Source organism: Oncorhynchus clarkii, chromosome 5, assembly GCF_045791955.1.
Source record: "Oncorhynchus clarkii lewisi isolate Uvic-CL-2024 chromosome 5, UVic_Ocla_1.0, whole genome shotgun sequence".
NCBI classification, from domain to species: Eukaryota; Metazoa; Chordata; class Actinopteri; order Salmoniformes; family Salmonidae; genus Oncorhynchus; species Oncorhynchus clarkii.
Window position 1 is genome coordinate 95131671 of NC_092151.1, and position 12335 is coordinate 95144005.

Below are 12335 nucleotides of genomic sequence, written 5' to 3' on the forward strand. Positions count from 1 at the left end.
GGTTAAACTAGTAGTATCATTTGGTTACTGTTAAACTAGTAATAGAAGTTGGTTAGGGTTAAACTAGTAGTATCAGTTGGTTAGGGTTAAACTAGTAGTATCAGTTGGTTAGGGTTAAACTAGTAGTATCAGTTGGTTAGGGTTAAACTAGTATTATCAGTTGGTTAGGGTTAAACTAGTAGTAGCCGTTGGTTAGGGTTAAACTAGTAGTAGCCGTTGGTTAGGGTTAAACTAGTAGTATCAGTTGGTTAAGGTTAAACTAGGACTAGTAGTATCAGTTTGTTAGGGTTAAACTAGTAGTATCAGTTGGTTAAACTAGGACTAGTAGTATCAGTTGGTTAGGGTTAAACTAGTAGTATCAGTTTGTTAGGGTTAAACTAGTAGTAGAAGTTGGTTAGGGTTAAACTAGTAGTATCAGTTGGTTAGGGTTAAACTAGTAGTATCAGTTGGTTAGGGTTAAACTAGTAATAGAAGTTGGTTAGGGTTAAACTAGTAGTATCAGTTGGTTAGGGTTAAACTAGTAGTAGAAGTTGGTTAGGGTTAAACTAGTAGTATCAGTTGGTTAGGGTTCAACTAGTAGTATCAGTTGGTTAGGGTTAAACTAGTAGTATCAGTTGGTTAGGGTTAAACTAGTAGTGTCAGTTGGTTAAGGTTAAACTAGTAGTATCAGTTGGTTAGGGTTAGGACTAGTAGTATCAGTTGGTTAGGGTTAAACTAGTAGTATCAGTTGGTTAGGGTTAAACTAGTAGTATCAGTTGGTTAATCTAGGACTAGTAGTATCAGTTGGTTAGGGTTAAACTAGTAGTATCAGTTGGTTAGGGTTAAACTAGTAGTATCAGTTGGTTAAACTAGGACTAGTAGTATCAGTTGGTTAGGGTTAAACTAGTAGTATCAGTTGGTTAGGGTTAAACTAGTAGTATCAGTTGGTTAGGGTTAAACTAGTAGTATCAGTTGGTTAGGGTTAAACTAGTAGTATCAGTTGGTTAGGGTTAAACTAGTAGTATCAGTTGGTTAGGGTTAAACTAGTAGTAGAAGTTGGTTAGGGTTAAACTAGTAGTATCAGTTGGTTAGGGATAAACTAGTAGTAGAAGTTGGTTAGGGTTAAACTAGTAGTGTCAGTTGGTTAGGGTTAAACTAGTAGTATCAGTTGGTTAGGGTTAAACTAGTAGTATCAGTTGGTTAAACTAGGACTAGTAGTATCAGTTGGTTAGGGTTAAACTAGTAGTATCAGTTGGTTAGGGTTAAACTAGTAGTATCAGTTGGTTAAACTAGGACTAGTAGTATCAGTTGGTTAGGGTTAAACTAGTAGTATCAGTTGGTTAGGGTTAAACTAGTAGTATCAGTTGGTTAGGGTTAAACTAGTAGTATCAGTTGGTTAAACTAGGACTAGTAGTATCAGTTGGTTAGGGTTAAACTAGTAGTATCAGTTGGTTAGGGTTAAACTAGTAGTATCAGTTGGTTAGGGTTAAACTAGTAGTGTCAGTTGGTTAGGGTTAAACTAGTAGTATCAGTTGGTTAGGGTTAAACTAGTAGTATCAGTTGGTTAGGGTTAAACTAGTAGTATCAGTTGGTTAAACTAGGACTAGTAGTATCAGTTGGTTAGGGTTAAACTAGTAGTATCAGTTGGTTAGGGTTAAACTAGTAGTATCAGTTGGTTAAACTAGGACTAGTAGTATCAGTTGGTTAGGGTTAAACTAGTAGTATCAGTTGGTTAGGGTTAAACTAGTAGTATCAGTTGGTTAGGGTTAAACTAGTAGTATCATTTGGTTAAACTAGGACTAGTAGTATCAGTTGGTTAGGGTTAAACTAGTAGTATCAGTTGGTTAGGGTTAAACTAGTAGTATCAGTTGGTTAGGGTTAAACTAGTAGTATCAGTTGGTTAAACTAGGACTAGTAGTATCAGTTGGTTAGGGTTAAACTAGTAGTATCAGTTGGTTAGGGTTAAACTAGTAGTATCAGTTGGTTAGGGTTAAACTAGTAGTATCAGTTGGTTAGGGTTAAACTAGTAGTATCAGTTGGTTAGGGTTAAACTAGTAGTAGAAGTTGGTTAGGGTTAAACTAGTAGTATCAGTTGGTTAGGGTTAAACTAGTAGTAGAAGTTGGTTAGGGTTAAACTAGTAGTATCAGTTGGTTAGGGTTAAACTAGTAGTATCAGTTGGTTAAACTAGGACTAGTAGTATCAGTTGGTTAGGGTTAGGACTAGTAGTATTAGTTGGTTAGGGTTAGGACTAGGAGTATCAGTTGGTTAGGGTTAAACTAGTAGTATCAGTTGGTTAAGGTTAAACTAGTAGTATCAGTTGGTTAGGGTTAAACTAGTAGTATCAGTTGGTTAGGGTTAAAGTAGTAGTAGAAGTTGGTTAGGGTTAAACTAGTAGTATCAGTTGGTTAGGGTTAAACTAGTAGTATCAGTTGGTTAAACTAGGACTAGTCGTATCAGTTGGTTAGGGTTAGGACTAGTAGTATCAGTTGGTTAGGGTTAAACTAGTAGTATCAGTTGGTTAGGGTTAAACTAGTAGTATCAGTTGGTTATGGTTAGGACTAGTAGTATCAGTTGGTTAAGGTTAAACTAGTAGTATCAGTTGGTTAGGGTTAAACTAGTAGTATCAGTTGGTTAGGGTTAGGACTAGTAGTATCAGTTGGTTAAGGTTAAACTAGTAGTATCAGTTGGTTAGGGTTAAACTAGTAGTATCAGTTGGTTAGGGTTAAACTAATAGTAGAAGTTGGTTAGGGTTAAACTAGTAGTATCAGTTGGTTAGGGTTAAACTAGTAGTATCAGTTGGTTAAACTAGGACTAGTAGTATCAGTTGGTTAGGGTTAGGATTAGTAGTATCAGTTGTTTAGGGTTAAACTAGGTGTATCAGTTGGTTAAGGTTAAACTAGTAGTATCAGTTGGTTAGGGTTAAACTAGTAGTATCAGTTGGTTAGGGTTAAACTAGTAGTATCAGTTGGTTAGGGTTAAACTAGAAGTATCAGTTGGTTAAACTAGGACTAGTAGTATCAGTTGGTTAAACTAGGACTAGTAGTATCAGTTGGTTAGGGTTAGGACTAGTAGTATCAGTTGGTTAATGTTAAACTTGTAGTATCAGTTGGTTAGGGTTAAACTAGTAGTATCAGTTTGTTAGGGTTAAACTAGTAGTAGAAGTTGGTTAGGGTTAAACTAGTAGTATCAGTTGGTTAGGGTTAAACTAGTAGTATCAGTTGGTTAAACTAGGACTATTAGTATCAGTTTGTTAGGGTTAAACTAGTAGTATAAGTTGGTTAGGGTTAAACTAGTAGTATCATTTGGTTACTGTTAAACTAGTAATAGAAGTTGGTTAGGGTTAAACTAGTAGTATCAGTTGGTTAGGGTTAAACTAGTAGTATCAGTTGGTTAGGGTTAAACTAGTAGTATCAGTTGGTTAGGGTTAAACTAGTATTATCAGTTGGTTAGGGTTAAACTAGTAGTAGCCGTTGGTTAGGGTTAAACTAGTAGTAGCCGTTGGTTAGGGTTAAACTAGTAGTATCAGTTGGTTAAGGTTAAACTAGGACTAGTAGTATCAGTTTGTTAGGGTTAAACTAGTAGTATCAGTTGGTTAAACTAGGACTAGTAGTATCAGTTGGTTAGGGTTAAACTAGTAGTATCAGTTTGTTAGGGTTAAACTAGTAGTAGAAGTTGGTTAGGGTTAAACTAGTAGTATCAGTTGGTTAGGGTTAAACTAGTAGTATCAGTTGGTTAGGGTTAAACTAGTAATATAAGTTGGTTAGGGTTAAACTAGTAGTATCAGTTGGTTAGGGTTAAACTAGTAGTAGAAGTTGGTTAGGGTTAAACTAGTAGTATCAGTTGGTTAGGGTTAACGTAGTAGTATCAGTTGGTTAGGGTTAAACTAGTAGTATCAGTTGGTTAGGGTTAAACTAGTAGTATCAGTTGGTTAGGGTTAAACTAGGACTAGTAGTATCAGTTGGTTAGGGTTAAACTAGTAGTATCAGTTTGTTAGGGTTAAACTAGTAGTAGATGTTGGTTAGGGTTAAACTAGTAGTATCAGTTGGTTAGGGTTAAACTAGTAGTATCAGTTGGTTAGGGTTAAACTAGAAGTCGAAGTTGGTTAGGGTTAAACTAGTAGTATCAGTTGGTTAGGGTTAAACTAGTAGTATCAGTTGGTTAGGGTTAAACTAGTAATAGAAGTTGGTTAGGGTTAAACTAGTAGTATCAGTTGGTTAGGGTTAAACTAGTAGTATCAGTTGGTTAGGGTTAAACTAGTAGTATCAGTAAGTTAGGGTTAAACTAGTAGTATCAGTTGGTTAGGGTTAAACTAGTAGTATCAGTTTGTTAGGGTTAAACTAGTAGTAGAAGTTGGTTAGGGTTAAACTAGTAGTATCAGTTGGTTAGGGTTAAACTAGTAGTATCAGTTGGTTAGGGTTAAACTAGTAGTATCAGTTGGTTAGGGTTAAACTAGTAGTATTAGTTGGTTTGTGTTTCAACACAGTAAAAGTGTAACTACAACTTAATGTGACCTTTAGCTAATGTTTTGGGGAATGTCCCCAGTTTGCCTCTGAAGGCCCTTTGATTAGGGACGTTTTCTTGTGATCAGAAGGAAGCTGGTTCTTAGGAAAATGCTATTATATACAGTACGATTGCCTCTCAAGTTATTACAGAGAGCGTGTGTTAACGTGTTCAGAGAGTGTGTTGTCATGGTAACGTGTTCAGAGAGCGTGTTGTCATGTTAACGTGTCTTCAGAGAGTGTGTTGTCATGGTAACATGTGTGCAGGGAACGTGTTGTCATTTTAGCGTGTGTGCAGGGAAGGTGTTGTCATGTTAACGTGTTCAGAGAGTGTGTTGTCATGTTAGCGTGTGTGCAGGGAAGGTGTTGTCATGTTAACGTGTTCAGAGAGCGTGTTGTCATGTTAGCGTGTGTGCAGAGAGCGTGTTGTCATGGTAACATGTGTGCAGGTAACGTGTTGTCATGTTAACTTGTGTTCAGAGAGAGTGTTGTCATAATACCGTGTGTTCAGAGAGTGTGTTGTCAAGGTTAACGTGTGGTCAGAGAGCGTGTTGTCATGGTAATGTGTGTTCAGAGAGAGTGTTGACATGGTAACATGTGTACAGAGAGCGTGCTGTCATGGTAACGTGTTCAGAGAGTGTGTTGGCATGGTAATGTGTGTTCAGAGAGTGTGTTGTCATGGCAACGTGTGTTCAGAGAGCATGTTGTCATGTTAACGTGTTCAGAGAGCGTGTTGACATGTCACTGTGTTTTCAGAGAGCGTGTTGTCATGTTAACGTGTTCAGAGAGAGTGTTGTCATAATACAGTGTGTTCAGAGAGTGTGTTGTCATGGTAACGCGTGGTCAGAGAGAGTGTTGTCATAATACAGTGTGTTCAGAGAGCGTGTTGTCATGGTAACGCGTGGTCAGAGAGCATGTTGTCATGGTAACGCGTGGTCAGAGAGCATGTCATGTTAACGTGTTCAGACAGTGTGTTGTCATAATACCGTGTGTTCAGAGATTGTGTTGTCAAGGTTAACGTGTGGTCAGAGAGTGTGTTGTCATATTAAAGCGTGGTCAGAGAGCGTGTTGTCATGGTAACGTGTGTACAGGGCACATGTTGTCATGGTAACGTGTTCAGAGAGCGTGTTGTCATGTTAACATCTTCAGAGAGCGTGTTGACATGTTACCGTGTGTTCAGAGAGCATGTTGTCATGGTAATGTGTGTTCAGAGAGAGGTTTGTCATGTTAACATGTTCAGACAGCGTGTTTTCATGTTAACGTGTTCAGAGAGTGTGTTGTCATGTTAACATATGTTCAGAGAGTGTGTTGTCATGGTAATGTGTGTTCACAGAGCATGTCATGTTAACGTGTTCAGAGAGTGTGTTGGCATGGTAACGTGTGTTCAGAGAGCATGTCATCTTAACGTGTTCAGAGAGTGTGTTGTCATGGTGATGTGTGTACAGAGAGCATGTTGTCATGGTAACATGTGTACATAGAGTGTGCTGTCATGGTAACGTGTTCAGAGAGCGTGTTGTCATGTTAACATCTTCAGAGAGCGTGTTGACATGGTAACGTGTGTTCACAGAGCATGTCATGTTAACGTGTTCAGAGAGTGTGGTGTCATGGTGATGTGTGTACAGAGAGTGTTGTGTCATGTTAGCGTGTGTGCAGAGAGCGTGTTGTCATGGTAACATGTGTGCAGGTAACGTGTTGTCATGTTAACTTGTGTTCAGAGAGAGTATTGTCATAATACCGTGTGTTCAGAGAGTGTGTTGTCAAGGTTAACGTGTGGTCAGAGAGCGTGTTGTCATGGTAATGTGTGTTCAGAGAGAGTGTTGACATGGTAACATGTGTACAGAGAGCGTGCTGTCATGGTAACGTGTTCAGAGAGTGTGTTGGCATGGTAATGTGTGTTCAGAGAGTGTGTTGTCATGGTAACGTGTGTTCAGAGAGCATGTTGTCATGTTAACGTGTTCAGAGAGCGTGTTGACATGTCACTGTGTTTTCAGAGAGCGTGTTGTCATGTTAACGTGTTCAGAGAGAGTGTTGCCATAATACAGTGTGTTCAGAGAGTGTGTTGTCATGGTAACGCGTGGTCAGAGAGCATGTTGTCATGGTAACGCGTGGTCAGAGAGCATGTCATGTTAACGTGTTCAGACAGTGTGTTGTCATAATACCGTGTGTTCAGAGATTGTGTTGTCAAGGTTAACGTGTGGTCAGAGAGTGTGTTGTCATGGTAAAGCGTGGTCAGAGAGCGTGTTGTCATGGTAACGTGTGTACAGGGCACATGTTGTCATGGTAACGCGTTCAGAGAGCGTGTTGTCATGTTAACATCTTCAGAGAGCGTGTTGTCATGTTAACATCTTCAGAGAGTGTGTTGACATATTACCGTGTGTTCAGAGAGCATGTTGTCATGGTAATGTGTGTTCAGAGAGAGGTTTGTCATGTTAACATGTTCAGACAGCGTGTTTTCATGTTAACGTGTTCAGAGAGTGTGTTGTCATGTTAACATATGTTCAGAGAGTGTGTTGTCATGGTAATGTGTGTTCACAGAGCATGTCATGTTAACGTGTTCAGAGAGTGTGTTGGCATGGTAACGTGTGTTCAGAGAGCATGTCATCTTAACGTGTTCAGAGAGTGTGTTGTCATGGTGATGTGTGTACAGAGAGCATGTTGTCATGGTAACATGTGTACATAGAGTGTGCTGTCATGGTAACGTGTTCAGAGAGCGTGTTGTCATGTTAACATCTTCAGAGAGCGTGTTGACATGGTAACGTGTGTTCACAGAGCATGTCATGTTAACGTGTTCAGAGAGTGTGGTGTCATGGTGATGTGTGTACAGAGAGTGTTGTCTCATGTTAGCGTGTGTGCAGAGAGCGTGTTGTCATGGTAACATGTGTGCAGGTAACGTGTTGTCATGTTAACTTGTGTTCAGAGAGAGTATTGTCATAATACCGTGTGTTCAGAGAGTGTGTTGTCAAGGTTAACGTGTGGTCAGAGAGCGTGTTGTCATGGTAATGTGTGTTCAGAGAGAGTGTTGACATGGTAACATGTGTACAGAGAGCGTGCTGTCATGGTAACGTGTTCAGAGAGTGTGTTGGCATGGTAATGTGTGTTCAGAGAGTGTGTTGTCATGGTAACGTGTGTTCAGAGAGCATGTTGTCATGTTAACGTGTTCAGAGAGCGTGTTGACATGTCACTGTGTTTTCAGAGAGCGTGTTGTCATGTTAACGTGTTCAGAGAGAGTGTTGTCATAATACAGTGTGTTCAGAGAGTGTGTTGTCATGGTAACGCGTGGTGTCATGGTAACGTGTTCAGAGAGCGTGTTGTCATGTTAACATCTTCAGAGAGTGTGTTGACATATTACCGTGTGTTCAGAGAGCATGTTGTCATGGTAATGTGTGTTCAGAGAGAGGTTTGTCATGTTAACATGTTCAGACAGAGTGTTTTCATGTTAACGTGTTCAGAGAGTGTGTTGTCATGTTAACATATGTTCAGAGAGTGTGTTGTCATGGTAATGTGTGTTCACAGAGCATGTCATGTTAACGTGTTCAGAGAGTGTGTTGGCATGGTAACGTGTGTTCAGAGAGCATGTCACGTTAACGTGTTCAGAGAGTGTGTTGTCATGGTGATGTGTGTACAGAGAGCATGTTGTCATGGTAACATGTGTACATAGAGTGTGCTGTCATGGTAACGTGTTCAGAGAGCGTGTTGTCATGTTAACATCTTCAGAGAGCGTGTTGACATGGTAACGTGTGTTCACAGAGCATGTCATGTTAAGTGAGTGTGGTGTCATGGTAATGTTTGTTTAGAGAGTGTGTTGTCATGGTAATGTGTGTTCAGGGAGCGTGTTGTCATGGTGTAACGTGTGTTCAGAGAGCATGTTGTCATGGTAGCATGTTCAGAGAGCATGTTGCCATGTTAACGTATCCAGTCAGACAGACAGACAAACCTGTGGACAGGGAGTCTAACTCTCCTTTTCCTCCTGTAGCCAGACAGCCATACAGACAGACAGGCAGACAGACAGACAGACAGGCAGACCTTTGGACAGAGGGTCTAACTCTCCTTTTCCTCCTGTAGCCAGACAGCCATACAGACAGACAGACAGACAGACAGACAGCCATACAGACAGACAGACAGACAGACAGACAGGCAGACCTGTGGACAGAGGGTCTAACTCTCCTCCTCTACCCCAGGGCGGTGTGCCAGACAGACAGACAGATAGACAGACAGGCAGACCTGTGGACAGAGGGTCTAACTCTCCTCCTCTACCCCAGGGCGGTGTGCCAGCTGTGGGGATAATGTGGTGGGTGAGGGTACCGGCTGTACCGCCATGGACCAGGTCTTCCACGTGGACTGCTTCATCTGCATGACCTGCAGTGGCAGGCTGCGCGGTAAACCCTTCTACGCTGTGGAGAAGAAGGCCTACTGCGAGCCCTGCTACATCGTGAGTCTCAGCCCACCTGTACACACACACACACACAAACCCTTCTGCACTGTGGAGAAGAAGGCCTACTGCGAGCCCTGCTACATCGTGAGTCTCAGCCCATCTGTACACACACACACACACACACACACACACACACACACACACACACAAACCCTTCTGCACTGTGGAGTACGAGCCCTGCTACATCGTGAGTCTCAGCCCACCTGTACACACACACACACACACACACACACACACAAAACCTTCTGCACTGTGGAGTACGAGCCCTGCTACATCGTGAGTCTCAGCCCATCTGCACACACACACACACACACACACAAAACCTTCTGCACTGTGGAGAACAAGCCCTGCTACATCGTGAGTCTCAGCCCATCTGTACACACACACACACACACACACACACAAACCCTTCTGCACTGTGGAGAACAAGCCCTGCTACATCGCGAGTCTCCTCTTTCATATTGCACACTTTACAAGTATACATTCACACAATACACACACACACACAAACACAGTATACACACATACCCTGCTACATCGTGAGTCTAAGCCCTTCGTTACACACCACACACACAAGAACAATCACAAGGTGTAGATGCCTACTGAGCTCTGCTATATTGTGACTCTCGGCCCGTCCATCTATTTCTTTCATCACTTTAATCTGTAAGTAACTGGACGTGTGTAAAGTACTTGCTGTTTCACTTCACACAGTCTACATGCTCTGGGTGTGTTTCTGCCACCTCACGTCTCTCCCGAAACATCAACACCCTCGGAGGTATAATGACATCATGTCTCTTCTTTAACACGAGTCCAAATCAAAGTATTCGAATTGGAGCACGGAGGTCACTTCTCTGATGTTTACTCCACTTGTACACATGTCAAAGCATGCATCGATGCAAGCTTCAACAAAAAGTATGGACAAAAATATGACTCAATAATTATTTTTGTGGGGGGTGGGGGGGGTGCTGAAGCGAGAGAAAATAAACTCTGACTTCAGAATGAAATGTTGCCTATTTACATTTCATATGTTGCCTGACTACAATATTTTACCTTGATACGTTAATACATACATTCTGTGTTAATTTTGGCATGTTTATCTGCCTACAATACCCACTGTAATGAGCGTATATCGCAACACCATAATAAGTCAACAGGGCTAGCTAGCCACGAAGAATTGACAGCTAGCTAGTCATCTACCTTTCACCACGTTAGTTTTAGGTATTTAGTTCGTTTTTTTAGGTTGTTTTAGGTATTATTTTGCTTTTTAAACTAGCTTGCTAGCTAGATTATTACGATTCACATATAGCTGAGAATTAAACGTGTGCTGATGTAGTTATCTTGTTGTCTGTATTGCCATGGCAGCAAATTGAGTTGAATAGGCAGTAACATTGCAGGGCAGGTGTCTGAGGCACATCTTTCGTCTCCTGACTTCCACCCTCTCACTTCAAAAAAATGTAATCTGACTGAGAGGATGGCGACCACTGACCACTGATGCAGCCACCACCATGCTTGAAAATATGAAGAGTGGTACTCAGTGATGAGTTGTGTTTGATTTTTCCCAAACATAACGTTTTGTATTCAGGGCAAAGTGTTAATTTCTTTGACACATTTTTTGCAGTATTACTTTAGTGCCTTGTTGCAAACAGGATGCATGTTTTGGAATATGTTTTATTATGCTTCCTTCTTTTCACTCTGTCATTTAGGTTAGTATTGTGGAGTAACTACAATGTTGTGGATCCATCCTCAGTTTTCTCCTATCAAAACCATTAAACTCTGTAACTGTTTTAAAGTCACCATTGGCCTCATGGTGAAATCCCTGAGCAGTTTCCTTCCTCTCCGGCAACTGAGTTAGGAAGGATGCCTGTATCTGTGTAGTGACTGGGTGTATTGATACACCATCCAAAGTGTAATTAATAACTTCACCATGCTCAAAGGGATATTCAATATCTGCTTTTATTTTTTATACCAATCTACCAATCGGTGCCCTTCTTTGCAAGACATTGGAAAACCTCCCTGGTCTTTGTGGTTGAAATGCACTGCTCGACTGATGGACCTTACAGATAATTGTATGTGTGGGGTACAGAGATGAGGTAGTCATTCAAATACCATGTTAAACACTATCATTGCAGACAGAGTGAGTCCCTGCAACATATTATGTGACTTGTTAACCATTTCTACTCCTGAACTTATTTAGGCTCCTTGACATAACACAGGTTGGATACTTATTGACTGAGGACATTTCAGGCTTGACATTTTTTATACATTTTACAAAGAAAATTCCACTTTTACATTATGGGGTATTGTGTATAGGTCAGTGAACCAAAATCTAAATGTAAGTTTTAAGTTCAGGCTATAACACAACAAAATGTGTAAAAAGTAGTGGTGTGAGTACAGGGAGTACCGGTACTAAGCCGATGTGCAGGGGTACGAGGTAATTGAGGAAGCTGCAGTGTATGTACACTATATATAGAAAAGAATGTGGACACCCCAAAACATTTATGGATTTGGCTTTTTCAGAAACATTTTGCACACAGCCATGCAATCTCCATAGACAAACATTGGCAGTAGAATGGCCTTACTGAAGAGCTCAGTGGCCTTCAACGTGGCACCGTCATAAGATGCCACCTTTCCAACAAGTCAGTTTGTCAAATTTCTGCCCTGCTAGAGCGGCCCCGGTCAACTGTAAGTGCTGTTATTGTGCAATGGAAACATCTAGGAGCAACAACGGCTTGGCCGCGAGATGGTAGGCCACACAAGCTCACAGAGCGGGCCCACCAAGTGCTGAAGCGTGTAGTGTGTAAAAATTGTCCTCGGTTACAACACCCACTAACGAGTTCCATACAGAAATGGTTTGTCGAGATTGGTGTAGAAAAACTTGACTGGCCTCCACAGAGCCCTGCCCTCAACCCATCAAACACTTTTGGGATGAATTGGAACGCCGACTGAGATCCAGGCCTTAATCACATCAGTGCCTGACCTCACTAATGTTCTTGTTGCTGAATTGTCCCCGCAGCAATGTTCCAACATCTAGTGGAAAGCCTTCCCAGAAAAGTGGAGGCTGTTATAGCAGCAATGTTCCAACATCTAGTGGAAAGCCTTCCCAGAAGAGTGGAGGCTGTTACAGCAGCAATGTTCCGACGTCTAGTGGAAAACCTTCCCAGAAGAGTGGAGGCTGTTACAGCAGCAATGTTCCGCCGTCTAGTGGAAAACCTTCCCAGAAGAGTGGGTGGAGGCTGTTATAGCAACAAAGGGGGTGGGGGGGACCAACTCCATATTAATGCCCATGATTTTAGAATGAGATGTTCGGCGAGCAGGTGTACACATACTTTTGGTCATGTAGGGTTAAATTGACTATGCAAAAGGATAGATAATAGACAGTAACAGCAGCGGGTAGCCATTTGATTAGCTATTTACCCAAGCTGTT

The 12335-nt window shown here is 41.3% G+C and overlaps 1 pseudogene; it reads left to right on the forward strand.

Annotated features, from left to right (window-relative positions):
- Positions 1-12335, forward strand: part of LOC139409587 (lipoma-preferred partner homolog) — a 526233-nt pseudogene that overhangs the window by 426504 nt on the left and 87394 nt on the right.